This window comes from Mirounga leonina, unplaced genomic scaffold (genome assembly GCF_011800145.1).
Source record: "Mirounga leonina isolate KUSES-001 unplaced genomic scaffold, KU_Mleo_1.0 Mir_165, whole genome shotgun sequence".
NCBI classification, from domain to species: Eukaryota; Metazoa; Chordata; class Mammalia; order Carnivora; family Phocidae; genus Mirounga; species Mirounga leonina.
This window is the reverse complement of record NW_023270415.1, coordinates 31,339,072-31,359,311: the sequence shown is the minus strand read 5'-3', so window position 1 is coordinate 31,359,311 and position 20,240 is coordinate 31,339,072. Positions and strand designations below refer to the sequence as shown.

The window sequence follows — 20,240 nt, the reverse complement described above, 5'->3', positions numbered from 1 at the left end:
TTTTTTTTTTTTTAACCTAGCTAGAATTGATCTTACGCACTGTGTAATTAGAATCTAAATTTAGGGGCGCCTGGGTGGCTCAGTTGGTTAAGCCTCTGCCTTTGGCTCAGGTCATGATTCCGGGGTCTGGGATCAAGCCCCAGGTCATTGGGCTCCCTGCTCAGCGGGGAGCCTGCTTCTCCCTCTCCATTGCCTACTGCTCCTCTCTTTGTGAGTGCTCTCTCACTCTCTCTGTCAAATAAATAAATAAAATCTTTTAAAAAAATCTATTTTTTTTCTATAAAATCGGTCACTGTCCCAGAACTATTTACCATATTCTTTCTCTACTGTTGTGGAATGCCCTATTTGTCATATATCAGCGGTCCATATATTAACAGACAGTTTGGGAGCTCTCTATTTTGTTACACCTATCTATTTTTATTTATCTCAATCCTAATACTACTCTGTCTTTATTATCATAGATTTATTGTGAGCTTACATACGATAAGGAAATTTCCTCCAACAACATGAATAATGTTTTGGCTCTTCTTGGCCCTTAGATTTTATGTATAGATATTAAGATTAGCTTGTTAAAGTTTCATTAATCTTATAATCCCTAAATGGCTTATCCCTCATTTTTTCAGAATTTTTCTACCCGTAAATACTGTTCTATAATTTTCTCCATATACACATTGCCATCTTTTATTAAGATTATTCCTAGATACTTATTCATATCTTACTTGGAAATATGTAAAGCCTTAATCAAAATACCAGGCAAACAAGTGAAATAAGACTGAGAAAGACAAATACCATATAATTTCACTCATAAGAGGAAGCTAAAAAAAAAAAAAAAAAAAAAAACAGGAGAAAGAAAGAAAGGAAGGAAGAAAGAAAAGAATAAACAAAAGGCAGAATCAGGCCTGTAAATACAGAGAAAAAACTAATGGTTGCCAGAGAGGAGGGAAGTAGGGGCTAAAGCAAAAGTAGGGGCTTGGGCAAGAGTTAAAGATATAGGCTTCCAGTTATAAAATGAGTAAGTCATAAAAATAAAAGGCACAGGCCTCTGTCCCTTTCTGGTGTTCAAGATGTCAAAGCAAGGATGTGGTGGGTTCGGGTGCCTGGGTGGCTCAGTCGTTAAGCGACTGCCTTCAGCTCAGGTCATGATCCCAGGGTCCTGGGATCGAGCCCCGCATCGGGCTCCCTGCTCTGCAGGGAGCCTGCATCTCCCTCTCCCACTCCCCCTGCTTGTGTTCCCTCTCTCGCTGTGCCTCTCTCTGTCAAAGAAAAGAAAGAAAGAAAGAGAGAGAGAGAGGAAGGAAGGAGGGAAGGGAAGGGAAGGGAAGGGAAGGGAAGGGAAGGGAAGGGAAGGGAAGGGAAGGGAAGGGAAGGGAAGGGAAGGAAAGAGGAAGGAAGGAAGGAAGGAAGGAAGGAAGGATGTGGTGAGTCCTCTGGTGTGAAATTCCAGATTTCTCTGGGTCTTCCAGTAGGAACCGTGATCAACGGTGCTGACAACGCAGGAGCTAAAAATCTGTATATCATATCTGTGAAGGGGATCAAGGGACAACTGAACAGACTTTCTGCTTGGGGTGTGGGTGACATGGCGATGGCCACAGTGAAGAAAGGCCACCCAGAGCTCAGAAAGGCCACCCAGAGCTCAGAAAGAAGGTACATCCAGCAGTGGTAATTCGACAACAAAAGTCGTTATCAGAGAAAAGATGGTGTGTTTCTCAATTCTGAAGATAATGTGGGGGTCAGAGTAAACAATACAGGTGAAATGAAAGGTTCTGTTATCAGACCAGTTGCAAAAGAGTGTGCATACCTGTGACCCAGGATTGCATCTGATGCTGGCAGCAATGCATGATTCTTTGGTGTTATTTGTTTAAAAAGATTTTTTTTTAATTATTTGCTCCCCCCACAAAAATAAAAATAAAAGGTACAGCATAAAGAATACAGTCAATGATGTAGCAGTGTTGTATGGGGACAGATGGCAGCTACGCTGTGGTGAACACAGCATAATGTATAGAGTTGTTGCATCATTATGTTGTACATCTGAAACTAACATAATATCGTGTGTCCACTACACTCAACGTTTTAAAAAGTGTGATATAGTTTTTACTAATAAAAAAGTACTGGGCAACAATAAATATAAACTATTAAATGCCATTATTAATGTATATTTTAGTATATTTTCTATTAGTTTTTTTAAAAAGCATTCTGTGTCTTCTTTTTTTTTTTTTTTTTAGATTTGATTTTATTTATTTGAGAGAGAGAGAGCACAAGCAGGGGGAGCAGCAGACAGAGGAGGGAGAAGCAGGCTCCCTCCCCACTGAGCAAAGAGCCCATGAACCTGGGATCATGACCTGAGTTGAAGGCAGACGCTTAACCAACTGAGCCACCCAGGCATCCCTTTTTTCTGTTAGTTTTTAATGCTGTGTAGGAATGCTTTTGAGCCTTTGCATGTTGATTTTGTCTGTAAGAAAACTTGCTTCAGTTTCCCTTTTTTAAAAAGATTTATTTATTTTTTTACTTATTTTAGAGAAAGCACAAGCGTGGGTGGTGGAGGACAGAGGGAGAAGGAGAGAGAGTTCCCAAAGAGACTCCCAGCTGAGCATGGAGCCCAGCAGGGCTCTATCTCAAGACCCTGAGACCATGACCTTGAGATCACGACCTGAGCTGAAACCAAGAATCAAACGCTCAACTGACTGTGCCATCCAGGCACCCCAAAATTTGCTTCACTTTCTTATGCATTCCAATGCTCTGTGGATTTTCTTAGATTTGCTTCTAGTTTCAACATATTTTATTACTTTATGAATATACTCCTCAAATGCTAGTTTCCTAAGAGATACATCTTGAATAAATTGTTTAAATTGTTCATTGTTTTCCCTGTATATTTTTCTTTAATACATTAATATTATTCCTTCACTAGCCAGGTTTCCCAGGATGCGGAATATGAGGTGGAAAGTTGATAGAGAATCAAGTCTTGCAAACACCATCTATGGAAGAGAAGGGAAAGAAGCAGGACTGGACAAAGGGAAAAATTAGGCTGTAATGAAATCTCAGGGGAAACACCAGCCAACACCACAAGAAACTCCAAAGCTAAGACGGGATGGTATACCAGACTTTTTTAAACTGACAGGAGGGGGTCATGTCCTTAAACTTCCTGATGGACTACTCATTTGAGCCAAGTTGTCCAGGAAAGGGGGCTTGACCTTGGACAAGGTGACTCTCTTCATCTAGTCATTTCCTGAAAATGACCAGTAGCCGAGGGTTATCCACTAGCAGCATTCCCAGGCACTAGGACCATAGTCCTTAAGCCCAGAAGAAATATCTAGTGATACGTCACAGTGTCAACTAAATATACACTGCAATAATAGATTTTGTGGTGTTCAACTTAATTACTGAGATAAACCATATTTTATAAAATGTGATATATATATATATATACACACTGATAAATTCAGTTTGCTAATACTTTATACTACTTTATAAACACTGCTGTTTTACTTGCTAATATTTCCTTTCCCCTCTTTAAACTTATATTCATAAGTGACAACGTTCTATACTTTTTATTCATTTACTCAAGGAATATTTATTGAGTGCTTTCTATGTAGCAGTACTGCTGGAGGTGTTTAGGATATACTTTTCAAGAATATAATTCTTTATTTTGTTTCCACAGAAGCTAAGTATTAATTTCACTTGTTGAACATCTACAACATACTTACTTCAAAATCTTTATCAGAATATTGTAGAAAATTGTTTTCATCCAGGATAAATTCTTTTGTCTTCTTTAGCATGGTATTAAATGTGCTTTAAAATTTTATTCTAGGCTCACACTGGATGGAATATTTATTATCATTAATATGTATATGTTGTTATTAATACTGAATATGCTTTTCCTCTCTTCCCCACTCTTAGTGTGTGTGACCTTCCTTTGTCTAGCGCTTTTAACAATGCCTGTAGCTGACCCTTTCAGATGGTGACTACCCTTACCATGGTGAGCACTAAGTATATAATTGTTACATCAATGTGTTGTACACCTGAAACTAATATAACATTGTATGTTAATTATACTTCAATAAAAAAAAAGAATATGGGTTTACTCCCAGTGTGTAAGATACTTTGGGCTCTTAGAGATTAGCATAATCCCAAAATGAATTTGGAGACAGTTTTTTTCAGCCATATCTTTTTTTTTAAGATTTTATTTATTTATTTATTCATTTGAGAGAGCGAGAATGAGAGAGAGAGAGAGCACATGAGAGGGGGGAGGGTGAGAGGGAGCAGCAGACTCCCTGCTGAGCAGAGAGCCTAATGCGGGACTCGATCCTGGGACTCCAGGATCATGACCTGAGCCAAAGGCAGTCACTTAACCGACTGAGCCACCCAGGTGCCCCTCAGCCATATCTTATGAATAGGGTGCCAGACCTTAATCTCTGTTTTCAAACAATTAAATACATTATTTGAAAACCACTTCTAATGCTCTTTTACTGATAGGAGCTAAATTTCTGGCTTCCACCTCTTATTTATTAACCCAGAGGCCAGCAGGCCCACAAAATCAGCTCTGCTCACGACTACTGACATGCTGCTCTGTGGAGATCTGCCTCATATTTGAGGCTAGCTATAGCTCTATTTTTTTTATGTTATCTATCATTAGCATTTAGATTTAAATTGAAGTACTAAATTTACCACCTTGTCTTAAAATATCTGAGAAGCACATTAAATGATAAATGATGTAGTACTGCCTTCACCTTCAGTGGAACAATTAATAGCATCCATAACCAGATATAAAGTTATTTACACAGAGAATGGAAGAATATGTAGGAATCTAATAAATCAAATAAAAAGGTGATGTAATAATTAATTCACCATCTCTGCAGTTTGGAAATGCAACGCCTTTCATAAACACATAGAACATTTACATTAGTGTCTCAGGCACTTTTATTTTTTTTTGTACAAGGTGCATTTTTTTTACATTTTAATTCCAGTATAATTAATATACAGTGTTATATTGGTTTAAGGTGTATAATATAGTGATTCAACACTTCCAAACATTCCCCAGTGCTCATCACAACAAGCGCCCTCCTTAATCTCCATCACCTATTTCACCCATCCCCCCCATCCCCTCTGGTAACCATCAGTTTGTTCTCTCTAGTTAGAGTCTGTTTCTTGGTTTGCCTCCCTCTTCTCCCCCCACCTTATTCATCTGTTTTGTTTCTTAAATTCCACATATGAGTGAAATCATACGGTATTTGTCTTTCTCTGACTTATATCACTTAGCATAATACTCTCTAGCTCCATCAATGTCATTGCAAATGGCAAGATTTCATTCTTTTTATGGCTGAATAATAGTTCATTCTACATATATACTACATCTTTTTTATCCATTCATCTATTGATAGACACTTGGGCTGCTTCCATAATTTGATTACTGTAAAGAATGCTGAAATAAACAAACAGGTGCATGTATCCTTTTGAAATAGTTGTTTTGTATTTTGGGGATAAATATCCAGTAGTGGGATTACTGAATCATAAGGTAGTTCTATTTTTAACATTTTGAGGAACCTCCAAATGTTTTCCACGGTGGCTGCCTTCCTACCAACAGTGCAAGAGGGTTCCTTTCTCTCCACATCCTTGCCAACACTTGTTTCTTTTGTTTTTTAGTTATTCTGACAGGTAAAAGATGATATCTCATTGTAGTCTTGATTTGTATTTCCCTGATAAGAGTGACGTTGTGCATCTTTTCGAGTGTCTGTTGGCCATCTTCATGTTTTCTTTGGAGAACTGTCTGTTCATTTCTTCTCAGGCACTTTTATATAGTACCTTATTTAAGCCTCAAAACAAACCCTATGATGCATATGTCATTATTCTATCATTTTAGAGATAAGGAAACCAAAACACAAGTTAATTTTAAGTAATATTTTCAAATGATACACAATTGGCAAATTGTGAAGAAAGGATTCAAACCTAGATTATCTAATGTCAGAACCAAACTCTTCATCATGAGATGTCTGGGGGGAAATCAGCTAGAGATGTCTAATCACCTAATCACCATGTTCTGAGGATGAGGACACTGAGTTGTATTACTGATGATAATTACCCTGCAGGAATGAATGAGTTTACACAAGAAGGCATTTGCATGAGGAGGAGCTGAGATCAAGACTTGGAAAACAGATTTAGGTAGCAGTTAGAGAAAAAGAAGCCATCAAAGGAGATCAATCAACCCAAATGTAAGAGGAGACCAAGAGATGCATATTCCAAGGATCCACGTATCTTGCATATAATACAAAATATTTTGCTTCAGGGCTAAGAGAAATTATGTTGTTTTTTTTTTTTTTTTAATTCCCTGTTAGAGGGGCTCCTGGGTGGCTCAGTCATTAAGCGTCTGCCTTCGGCTCAGGTCATGATCCCAGGGTCCTGGGATCGAGTTCTGCATCAAGCTTCCTGTTTGAAGCGGGAAGCCTGCTTCTCCCTCTCCCACTCCCCCTGCTTGTGTTCCCTCTCTCGCTGTGTCTCTCTCTGTCAAATAAATAAATAAAATATTTAAAAATAAATAAATATATATATATACATATATACATAAATAAATAAATTCCCTGTTAGACTAACAGGAATAATTTCTATGATAATAAAATTCTACAAAAATAAGGTAGCAATTACATAGACCAGATGATTCTAGTAAAGTTTAGAAAGTAGTATTTTTCAAGTATCATTTAGAATTAATTAATTAAATTGGCTAAGATTTTCACTCACATAAAAATTCAAATGAATAAATGAAAATCCAAATGAATTAAAGACCAGGAAAATTATGACCCAAGAAAAAAGAGAAGTAAACAGTGTTGAATATATCAAGATGAAAAAGTTATTACCAAAGGACATGAAGTTGCATCCTGTGTATCTCTTGTATCAACTGATAATCTCTGGTTAAATGATTTAGCTAATTCAGCTATCAGTCCTTCATTATCACAAAATGAATGAATTACCTAGAAAAAATCTGGAAATGAAAAATCGGTAAAAGTCAAGAAAATTACTCATAAAAATAAAGGAAGTACATTAAAAGTATACCAATTAATTTAAAATGGTATCAAGTTGAAGGACAAAGCACCTGAAATGCCTATATATTGAAATGTGTTCAGGATTAAGAAAAAGAGGGTTTGTTTCAAGATAGTTGACTGATTAAGAAGATCACTTGAAATTGAATAAATATATGGTCAATATTTTTAAAATTTGCTGGTAGTATAAAGAATCATTTTGATTTCAATGATCTCAAGCAAAATGGCAGAAGTCCAATACCTAAATCAGTTAAAATTATAAAGGTTTAATACAACAAGAGTTTTATGGGTGTAATCTTAATCTCAGTATCTATATTTTCTCTGCATCCTTTTCTCACATAAAGCCTTCCAACTACAACAATTGTGATAAAAGTTTGAATTTAAAGATATCTATAATAGCTCCATTCATAGTGAAGCATATGCATAATTAAAACACATCTAAACAAGCATAATTAAAATACATCTAAACTCAAAGCTCTAAGAAGTGAATTGTCTCATTAATGAATGCCTAAGTAGTCCAAGAAGAGAACAAAACATTCCATCAGAGCATGAGTAAGTATAAAATAAATGTTACTGAAGATACACTTCCTCCTAATGAAATAGCTTTTCAGTATCTTCAATGTGTCAATGGAAGATGACTTTCTGGTTTCAACAGAAAATCAGTCATAATATTTTCCAGACACCTTTATGTTAGAGAGAATAATGTTTATAAAAATTATAAAGCCAAAAATGTACCCAAAATGAAAAGTTATATTTCCACTTACACATATATGTTCTTTAAAGATATATCTGGAAAGAACAAATAAAAATAAATATGGTAATACAGAACACAGGGATTTTCATTGGTCTTTCTAGAAGAGTACTTTAAAAACTCTATTATAGGGACACCTAGGTGGTGCAGTCAGTTAAGCGTCTGACTCTTGGTTTTGGCTCAGGTGGTGCTCTCAGGCTTGTGATCTCAGGGTCATGAGATTGAGCTCCACTTTGGGCTCTGTGCTCAGCGCAGAGGGTACTTAAGACCCTCTGTCTTACCCTCTGCCCCTTCCCCTTGCCTCTCTCTCTAAAATAAATAAATATTTTTAAAAATCTATTATGAAACTTATAAAAATTATGATAAAAATTGTCATGTGGGAACCTGGGGGAGCTCAATCTTGAATGTTCACTCAAAATAAAAACTTAAATACAATTTTTATACCATTGACTTTCAAAGACTCAAAGGTCCAGTCTTTGTTACAGCCTCCAGTAACTACTGTTCTAATACCATCTCATTTCTCTTTCACACATTTCTCACTACATTCTGAAAATTCTGGCACCCTTTCAATCTCTTAACTCGCCAAGTATAATCTGACCTCAGAGTTTTTTGCACATGCTTTTCCTTTACCTAGAAGATAATTCCTCAACACTCACAATCTAGCTAAGTACTACCTATTTTCCTGGTCTCAGAAAATACCTCTTAAATATCAGTTGCTCAGGGGTATCACCTTATCTATATTAGATCCCCCAAATGGTCTCTTTTAAAATTCCCCTTTTTTATCTTAACAAATACTACAATATATAATGATGTATTTATTTTTGTTTGTTACTTTTCCTAGTAGTCAAGCAAAAGAATATTTTTTAACAAAAAACAACTAGAATTACCAAGAGACAGAGAAAATAGGAAAAAAAAAAAAAGGATTTCCACCTAGAATGATAACCACTGAGAGGTTACAGGAGGTTATAAATTGAAATTGATAGGAAAAGATGAAGAGATATCCAACCAAAGTTTATCTATTCCTATACCACCATAAGACCACATACTTCACTTGTGGAATCAAAACTACTCCAAGATATGGATAACTAGAAAATGCTTAAAAAGTAACTTCATAGGTAATTTCAGATATATTCTAACTTTAACATTAGTATCAAAATGGCCTGTCCTTTTCACAAGATTGCAAGTATCTCCTTTTGAGACAAGGCATGTCATGAATGATTCATTAAGCATACAGAATGTAGAAATATTAGTGTTCTTGATCCCTTTGTTTAGAGTAATAAAATTCTAGCAGAGATTTGCTTCTCTTTGCTTTCATATATTTACTATATATTGTAATCACCAGAAACTCACAGCATATAGTGATAAAGGACAAAATGTTCATGGTATGGAAAACACAAAAGATTACACTAAAACTTAGAAAAATCTAAAAAAAAAATCTACTTGTTTGTTAAGATTATTGTTTCCTTGAAGTACAAAGAAATAAAAGAGAAAAAACACATTCTACTGAAACACAAGTAACATGCATTTTAAATATGAAAGACATGAGAGAGAATAACCGTAAAACATTTAGAATAATGAGTCAAGATGTTTTAATATGCATAAATGTTAAGGAAAAAATACCCAGTGTCTTCAAAATTACTGGATGCTAAACAATTGTATTGTCTTTTAAATAGCTAAGAAATTGTGCTAAGAAAGATACATTTTGGAGAAATCTGCTCTATTGCCCTAAGATGTACATACAGAATTTCTTATGTATATGAATTTTCTTGGACCAATTTTAATAGCTTTAGTAAATTTAGTATTCTGATTTTTAGAAACACAATAAAATTAGGATAAGAGGTAGAAAACTAAAATAGAAATGCTCAAGTATGGGCGCCTGGGTGGCTCAGTTGGTTAAGCGACTGCCTTCGGCTCAGGTCATGATCCTGGAGTCCCTGGATTGAGTCCCGCATCGGGCTCCCTGCTCGGCAGGGAGTCTGCTTCTTCCTCTCCCACTCCCCCCTCTTGTGCTCTCTCTCTCACTCTCTCTCTCAAATAAATAAATAAAATCTTTAAAAAAAAAAAGAAATGCTCAAGTATGAAAAAAGTGCCCACTTGCTGTCTAAGGTCAATGGATTCTTAATATATGTACAAAAGTAATTTCTGAGATCATAACAAAATATTGTTAGGGAATGCAGTATTGTATAATTTCCTAAGAATTCTATACAAGATAGATATAGAAGAGAGAAATATCATATTGATATGTAAATGCTAAGTACCAATTGAGGACATTTGTGGGCTAGGTGGCAGTTCTTACAGTGCAAATGATTTAATTTTGCCTAAATAAAATTTCAGAGATTTAAAAACAACGGTAAAAATTACCAATTAGTGAAAGAAGGTAATACAACTGATTTGCATGCGTACTGAAAATCCTTAAAATTTTTTGGTTCTCGTTGCGTTTCCCACAGTTACCCATAATCGCAATGACACTGCATACTAAGGACTCCAAATTTCTTTTTCCTGCATTAACAGAAACAACCTCCACCCTCTGATTATTAGTCAGGTGCTCACAAAGTCTTCATCGATCAAATCATACAAGTGTATGAATTCTTTCAGGACACTGCCTTGGCTGACAGTCTTTCACTGAACTATTTGAAAGAAATGGGTATGATTTAAGAGCCATAGAGACGGTCTTGTATATCCCAAATTAATTCTTTTTTTTTAAGATTTTTATTTATTTATTTGAGAGAGATAGTGAGCAAGCATGAGCAAGGGGTGGAGAGACAGAGGGAGAAGCAGGCTCCCCACTGAGCAGGGCACCTGAGGCAGGGCTCAATCAAGGACCCTGAGATCATGACCTGAGCCAAAGGCAGATACTTAACCAACTGAGCCACCCAGGCGCCCCCCAAATTAATTCGTAAGTGTTCCTGATTTTATGTTTGAAATTTACCAGTTAAAACTTAGTTTATATTAACTACTGTATAAATTCTTCAAGAGACAAGTAATACTTCAACTGCTAATCATGTATACCTCATGTGAATAGAAGATCAAATAAATGGCTTGCTAACAAGTAGAGGAAAAAAATTAAAATATGGATTCCTAGGAATGGATAAAGGAGGGGTTTTTGAAGGCTGGGATGTTACAGAAGTTAATCTTCAGCTACTTCACAAATCTATGACTGAACCCATTATCAAATATTCAGCAAAGAAAACCAGAAAGAAAAAAAAAATGATTCTGCATCTGAGGTTTATTTTTTGTTTTTATTTGCAGTGGGGGTGGTTGAGAGATATTTTCCTGACAGGCTAGAAGGTATGCCCATTCTCTTCAGGTAGCTGAGAGATCAAAGAAACTTCAAAGCAAAAAAGAAAAAAATGAAGGTGCTCTTGAAAAAACTCACAGCAACATTAGAACCTAAGGTACTTATTGCTTCCAGGGATGTGTGGCACCTAAGGCCATCCTGTGCTGAGCCAAGATTAAGAATTCGTCACAACTCAAGATTCAATTTTCAGGTAACTGAGACTGAAAAAGACCTGTGACTCCACATTTTGCAACATGATCAGCCATTTCCAGCAACATGGCCAGTGTTCAGAATCTGAATCAAATCAAATTAGGTATGAAAACTGTCCAATAATTTAATACAAAAAGCCCCACAAGCTTTTTTCCCTATGGATTGCTAAAACATACATTGGGAAATTTTAAATCACCAAATTCATCTCCTCTCTTCCAAAGTTCACATTGTAAATCTAGAGCCTTGCTAACTCATTGTGTTCCATAGAGTAATGACTTCATTATCACCTGGAACTTGCTAGAAATACAGAATACTGAGTCCCAGTCCACACCTACTATATCAGAATGTACATTTTAAGACTAAAGTGCCTTAGATTTGCATGAATTAAAATTTGAAACACATTAATTTAAAATCTGCTTCTTTGAGAGGTTAACTAAGTCTTTGGGTACTTCCCTTGGAGAACACAGACCACTGATTGTTTATTCACAGTACATTGGCATAACTAGACACGATCTCACTGACATGTTTAGTGATCCCTCAAAATTTGTCTTTCTATTGATTGTGAATTTGAGTGAAAGGAGCAAACGTAATCCAACATTCTCTTTGGTATTGAATGTTAATTATCCTTCCCCATCTTTTCTTTTTTGAACTACCTTCTTTTTTTTTAAGATTTTATTTATTTATTTCAGAGAGAGAGAGAGGAGGGAAAAAGAGAGAGAGAGTGCGCACACAAGCATGAGCAGGGGAAGGAGTAGAGGGAGAAGCAGACTCCCCGCTAGGCAGGGAGCCCGATGCGGGGATCAATGCGGGGCTCGATCCCAGGACCCTGGGATCATGACCTGAGCCCAAGGCAGATGCTTAACTGACTGAGCCACCCAGGCGCCCCCCCCTTGAACTACCTTCTAATGATTACCAAAGTTTTAACATTCAAACACAATCCAGCCAATGATAAGGGAATTGTATGTTAAATTCCTTACCAATATATGAAATATTTTGTAATTTTAATTATTCTAAAAGGCATAGCTAGTATCATTGATATTCAAAATATTAAGGTGTGAATAAGGTACAATTTTGGATATGAAATTTATCTTAAGTAGAATACATTGTTGCCAGCTTGCATTTCCACATTAAACTCCTCCCACAGCACATATCAAACATAACCAAAGCTAAAAGCAAAAAGTTTTTACCCCCAAAATTCCTTTTAACTATGTTCACTTTTTTTGATTAATGGCATCACCACCCTTACCAGTCATTCTGAATAGTAAAGTCACATCTAGTTCTTTCTATCATTTATATCTAATCTGTAAGTTCTACTTCCTTTCCATTCCTTCTTCCAATACCCTAGTTCAGATCCATATCACATATCAAATGTACTATGGTAATAGCTTATAACTGGAAATTTAGATCTTTAATGTCTACCTTTTTCCAGGTTACTCCATAATATCAACCCTCTTTATTAAAATAAAGCACAAGTTATTTCCTGGGCCTCAAAAAAATTTTATCATATTCTACTATTTATATGGTAAAGTTTAAACTCCTTATCTTAAGTGTTTAAGGCTCTTTACAATTATACATGTCCAGACACATCTCTTGCCACTGTTTCCATGTACCCTATTGTCCAGCCACTTTGAACTTCTCAACATCTTTCAAAGCTCAAATATTTTTTTTTTCTTTTATCCATAAGGCTTTATCCTGTTCTTTCACCCTGGACTTTCCTTTCTTTCTTCAATCTATTAACATTTTCCCATTTTTTTCAAGACTGAGTTTAATGATGATGCCCTTATTTGTTTTGTTTTTTGTTTTATTCCCTCATTTATGTTAAATTTCATCATTTTTGTACAATCTCACCCAATCAACTGTAAGGTCCTCGAGAAAAGTGTTACTAAATAAATCTCTTCACTAAATAAGATATAACACAATCATACCCATTCAAAATATTTGTTAAATTGAACTGAATATTCAATTTGTTATACAGAGAGAAAACTTACAGCTTGTCAAAAGACAAAGGATACTATAAAAAAGGATGTAGAGATCCTATAATTAGTAGAAGAAAACATGGTCTTGAAGGTACAGATTTATGGCCAAATTTGCTAAGGTGATTCTAACACAGGTCATGCACTGTTTTTGAATTATTTTCTGTTGCACAGAAATAGTTCTATGTGATAAGACATATGGGGAAGACATTTAAAATAAACAGGAATACTACTGGCAAAGTAATACTGATTTCTTTTGATGAGAGATTTCCAGATACACCATAATTTATTTTTCTAATCCACATAATTCCCAGGAATCATACACCTACAATATAAGGAAATTACCATTAGAATATAGACCACAGAAAGTCAGTTTTGTTCACTAATGTATTCCATCCATCTAGTACAGTACCCGACATAGAATAGGTACTCAGTAAATATTTGTTCTGTGCCTGTATAAGTGAACGGATGAATGAATGAAAGATCATTTTTGTTCATTTCAGACTACTGAATCAGGAAGAACAAAATGAATTTTAAATACTAACAACATATATATGAAGGAACATGTATAAAATTAAAGGAAAATGACAGAGTAAATGGTAGGAAGATTTGTACTGGGCTTCTTTCTGATAAGCTTATCCATTATTTATTTGAATCATAACAGGAAACTAATTTGTACTTGAGGAGGTATTCACATTCTCCTAGCCTTAGAGGATCAATGAATGAACTAGAAGGTCCTAGAGTTGTGTTTCTTAATTTTTCAACAATTGTTAGTGATGATGTCCGTACAAATATATTTAGCACCAACCAGCCAAAGTCAATTAGTCACCCCAATTCTCCACAAATTGGTAGACACTAATTAAAAGCTTGCAGGCAAAAAAATAAGTCATCATTTTAGTCAATTAAATCTTTCAAGTCAATCAAGGTGTCTTCTTGTTATTATTCTCTGTTCTTTCAGTTTCTTTTCCTACATGTGTTAATACAGAATTTGTGGGATTACTTTTCTGATGATATGATAACTGTATTTTTATGTTTTCATAAATAAAACAAAGGAAGTTGAATTTTTTTTTAATTCAGACTGGATATTACTAGCATAAAAGGAATCTACTGATTCTTTTATATCAACTTTATATTTGTTATTCTATGTATCCTAACAACAACATTAACAATAAACAGCACCCACATTCACATTGTGCCAACCTCATGTGTAGTGTTTGAGGTATGTAATCTCATTCAACCTTTTCAAAATGAAGAATCAGCACAAATGGCATGTCCATTTTAACCTACACAAAATTAGATTTAGTGAAGTTGATCTATTATACAATGTTAAACAACTGTCCAAGGTGGCAAATAGCTGACCTGAATATCAGACCTCAAAGACACAATCATCACTGTATATACTACATGTCTTCTTTCAGTTTTCCAGATTCTATTGCCCAAAGGATACACAGATAATTGTCCTGTAAGTAATGAAAAGATTGCCTCTGTTCTAAAACATTTATACCTTTTAATTTGTGATAAATGAACTAGCCATTTAAACAGATTAACATTATACATGAAGCATAAGGAAGGTTTTAAGTCCAAAATACACATTGTATAGTTTTCTTGGGTCAAGGAGAAATTCTAGTATTTTACTTTGAGCTAGAAATGATAATTATATTCAATCAAATTTTACATGGGGATGGTTAAATATATTTCCATTTAGATCTGTTAATATGAAGAATCTGATCAATAGATTTCCTAGTATTGATCCATTCTTGCATTCATAATATGAACCCCACGGTCATGCTGGATTAAATACAGCTGGATGTCATTTGCTGATAATTTACTTGCTATTTTTGCATCTATATTCATAATTGAGATCGATATTTTCTTTCTATATTCTCTTTGCTGGGTTCTATTACCAGCATTACAGGGTAGCTTTTCTTCTTTCTCTATGTCCCAGAAACACTTAAATAGGCTGAGAATTAATTGTTCCTTGAGGATTTGGAAAAAGTAACTCATAAAATAATCCAAATCCAATCTTTTAGGTGATAAAGCAACATTCTCATCTACTTCAGCTTTCTCAGGTTTCCATATTGACTTTGTCAACTTTGTTAATTTCCTGATGATTCATCTATTTCACAGAAAGAACCCTGAAATTAAGATTTTTACAGAATATGTTTATTTTCATAGTTCTTCTGTATTTACTTCTAAGGACTTTCTGTCTTCTGTGACTACCTGAAATAGTCTAAGTATCTTTCCCACAGTTGATAGTCCCCCACAAGTGAATCACACCTTCCAAAAAGCAAACAGATAAGCAGAACCTCTACATTTCTTCACATCTGTGTCACTATGGTGTTGACACTAGATTTCAGCTCTGCCACTGAACGTTCCCATAGGATTCTTGCGTTTAGAACTTAGTGGCATGATAATCCAGGTTAGAAATGGAAATTCCACTTTACTAGATGTTATGGACTGAATGTTTCTATCCCCTTCCCCAAAATTCATATGTTGAAGCCATGACCCCCCCAATATGATTATATTTAGAGATGGGGCCCCTAATGAAAATAATTAAGGTTAAATGAGGTCATAATTCTAAGACCCTAATCTAACAGGATTAATATTTTTTATAAGAATTTTTATCAGAAAGTTTGCTAATACACACCCCAGCACAAAGAAGAGGAGGTCATTTGAACACCCTGGACACACAGGGAGGTTTCTATCACCAAGCAAGGAAGAGATCCTCACCAAAACTCAACCATGCTGACACCAGAACATTACCATACTGACACACTGATCTTAGAATTCCCCAGCCTCCAAAACTGTGAGAAATCAATTTCTGTTATTTAATCCACCCGGTCAGTGGTATTATGTATTAGAAGCCCAAGCAGACTAATATACTAGAGTAAAAAGCAGAGTAGCCAACAGTAGCTTCAGGCAGCTTCTACACCAAAGAGATAAAGCAATTCCTTTGGTCCCATTCTGTGGTTGTATTCCTGTGAGCAAGATATATCCCCTACTAAATCCCTCTCTACTTAAACAAGCTAGAGTCCCTTCTGCTGAGCAACTTACCTATATAACACAAACTCATTTTTATGTATTAAGATATTGTCATTCCCAATTTCTACGTTCTTCTCATCAGAACTGCATATTTGATGTTCATAGAGGCAGTATAGTTGGCTCTTGAACAACATGGGGGTTAGGGGCACCAATCTCCCTGTGCAGTTAGAAATACACATATAAATTTTGATTACCCCAAAACTTAACTGCTAATAGCCTTCTGTTGACCAGAATCCCTACCAGTAGCATACGGTGGAGTAACACGTATTTTGTATGTTCTATGTATCATATACTATATACTCACAATAAAGATACAGAAAAAATATTAAGAAAATCCTAAGAAAGAGAAAATACATTTACAGTACTGTACTATAAAAAATCAACAGGTAGGGGGGTGCCTAGGTGGCTCAGTCATTAAGCGTCTGCCTTCGGCTCAGGTCATGATCCCAGGGTCCTGGGATCTAGTCCCGCAGCAGGCTCCCTGCTCAACGGGAAGCCCTGCTCAACGGGAAGCTCTCTCACTGTCTCTCTCTCTGTCAAATAAATAAATAAAATGTTTAAAAAAAAAAAATCAACATGTACGGGCGCCTGGGTGGCTCAGTCAGTTAAGCGTCTGCCTTCGGCTCAGGTCATGATCCCAGGGTCCTGGAATTAAGCCCCGCATCCGGCTCCCTGCTCAGCAGGGAGCTTGCTTCTCCCTCACCCTCTCCCTCTGTTGCTCCCCCTGCTGTGCTCTCTCACTCTCTGTCAGATAAATAAATAAAATCTTAAAAAAAAAAAAAATCAACACGTAAATGGACCCATGCAATTCAAACCCATATTGTTGAGTCAAGTGTACTTGGAAGAGCAACATTTTAAGTATACTTATTGTGGCATACCTCTCAAAGATGTCCACACACTAATTTCCAGAACCTGTGAATATGTTATGCAATATTACCAAGAGGAAATTAAGGTTGCAAATAAAACTCATTGACTTTAAAATAAGAATATCATACTAGATTATATGGGTGGGCCAAATCTAATCAAAAGTGAAAGAGGCAGAACAGTCTCAGAGTAATGCTGTTTGAGACTCAGCCAGCCACTGCTGGCTCTGGAGATGGAAGGGGGCCAAGTGCCAAGGTAGGCAGCAGCCTCTAGAAGCTGGAAAGACAAGAAAATGAATTGTCCCTGAAACCCTCCAGAAGAAACACAACTCTACTGACACCTTGATGCTAGCCCGATGGGACCCATTTTAGATTTCTGACCTCCTGAACAATAAGATCGTAAATTCATGTTGTTGATAATGCCAAGTTTGTGGAATTAGAGATAAAAGTGATCAAACTATAACCTCACCACTTGTAAACTATGTACTCTTACACCACAAGAAATTCAATTTCTCTTAAGGCTTTGTTTTCTCATCTATAAAATGATGTAATGTCATAATAATCTATAAAATCGTGTAATAACTGCCGCATAGGGCAGTTGTGAGGATTAATTTACATGATTCATGATATGTACTTGGCAAATAGTTAACACATAATGCCCCTTGAAAAAAAATTTACAAGAATTAACTTTCTTTTCATCCATTTTATTTTCATAATTTCCTTTTGTATCATTCTCTAGCTTTCCCTGGTTTTATTTTTTATATACTGTCGGCTAATTCCTTAAACTATTGATTAGGTACTTTACCTTCTTTCTTATTTACTAATGAAAGCTTTTAAAGTTATTGCCTTTCTTCTAAAGTATAGCCTTGGCTGTATCATGTAAGTTTTGGAAAATAGTGTTCTTGTTGTATTTAATTGTTTTGAAGTTGTTTTAATTTCTACTTCTACTCCAAAATTGTTTAGGATAGTTTTGTACTGTTTTTAACTTAAGAATGGTTGTAATTTGTTGCTGTTGTTATTTATAATGCTTAAACCTTCAACAATAATTACCATCTGTATGGCACACAAATCAGATACCGTGTCCTGTATAATTTGACTTTTTGTATTTATAGGATTTGCTTGAGATCTTGTTAAATGGATACTCAACCTTCTCTGTTTCCACAATAATTACACTTTTTAGTAGATAATTCATAATTCTGCAAACCTACTTATAAATTTATATTTGCTTTTTCTGATAAAGGCTCAAATTTTTAATATATTAAAATTGTCTCCTCGATTATTTTTCTTTAGATTCCTAGAAGTTATTTCTCTATATATTGTTTTTCTCTGCTATTTACCATTAAAGCATGTCATCTCATCATTAAGGCCTATTTTTTTTTTTAATTTATTTCTTTTCCCTTACAGGACTTTAAATTTGATGACAATTTTGCCTTAAATGAATGCTGATTTTTTTTTATCTGCACTTGCTATTTCAACATTTGCCCATTCTTTATTTATTTATTTTTTTGCTTATTTTGTCTTATGTATATTTCTTATAAACAGCATATACTGGAATTTTATTACCTTTACTAAAGCTGAGAGTCTTGTCAACATAATAGTTTAAGCATTCAAATTTTTAAGAGAATTTTAATACTTTAACATATATGTTTTGATATACACACATATTATTCTGCTTTAATTATATATTCCACATCACAGTGGTGTTAATTTTATGGCTGGTTACTTTTTTAAAAGGTGTTAAAACATCACTGAGGCTATGTGTATCAATGTGACTTAGATAAGCCTGAAGGCCAACTATGCCAACATGACTTAGTGATTTGTTCTAAAAAAACTTGGTCCATGAAAGATAAGGCTATAAACCACTATATAACTTTACTATTTCATTCAGGAAATGCCCATGATCAATCTATCAGAGACATAATCTGGTCATCTAGACAAACATTTTGCTTATCTGTCAAGACTCAGTTCAAGACCCCTGCTTTGTTGTGTCCACTCCTAAACTATGATATCATGAATCTAGCCCTATCTCCATCAGATTCCCACTGTGAAAGATTTGCCTTAAGTCATTTGATCCTACATTCAAAGTCTATAAATCTCCCACCTTAGATTTCCACTTTTGAAATAGTAGTTAAGACTTTGCAGTATTACCCTTACTGTAGAAAGTTCTAATAAATTTAACTTTATTAACAAATCTAGAGATAGTCTGAAACATTAAATAGTATTAGAATCTAAATAAAGTGCCAACTCTTTTTTATAAGTAATTTAACACTCTAATTTTCCCCTGCTCATTCCTTTATTACTACACTTTCTAATGTAATATGATTTACACCAAGGTCATTGCAATTAATTTTACATTTCATATATTCTCTTGAATAATGATACAGACTTAATTTCTAACATTGGTTACATCTCTCTACCTGAACTTTCTAATTATGGAAGTTTGATTTGGAATTCTTTCATAATTAGTTGGAATATTACTGAATCGCGTACCAAAAACTTTTAAACACTTTTCAAAGTAACCTGTAAGTGAATCTCTTGTATATTTGAATACTTGTTCTATTTCTAAGGAAATTTATTGGATAAAAATTATCTCAAATTTCCATAAATATTCTCCTCTGACTTCTGGTATTTAGTGTTAGAATTTGGGGACTAGACTACATCTACAGATAAGTCTGTTTCTTTTTCTTTTTATATGTGTTCTTACAGATTTTTCCCCATGTGCATAGTTGCCTTTTTTTCTGAAACAGAGGTTGTTGTTTTTTTTAAGAGAGCAGCTGAAGCAGTTTTTTTTTTTTTTTTTAATTTTATTTATTTATTTGACAGAGAGAGAGAGAGAGCCCACAAGCAGGGGGAGCGGCAGGGAGAGGGAGAAGCAGACTCCCCACAGAGCAAGGAGCCTGACGTGGGGCTCAATCCCAGGACCCTGGGATCATGACCTGAGCTGAAGGCAGACGCTTAACTGACTGAGTCACCCAGGTGCCCCAAGGTTACTTTTTTAAAAAGTTTTACCTGAAGTGGGTAGTAAAGTTTTTCCAGAAGGCTACTTCATTCTATGTATATTTGTAGTTTTTTTTTTTCCTGAAGAAATACTTCTCCAAC

General features: G+C 35.2%; 1 pseudogene; it reads left to right on the top strand.

Moving 5' to 3' along the window:
• Positions 1 to 1,402: 1,402 nt before the first annotated feature.
• LOC118015392 lies at positions 1,403 to 1,840 on the top strand (annotated as a pseudogene).
• The last annotated feature ends 18,400 nt before the right edge of the window (positions 1,841 to 20,240 follow it).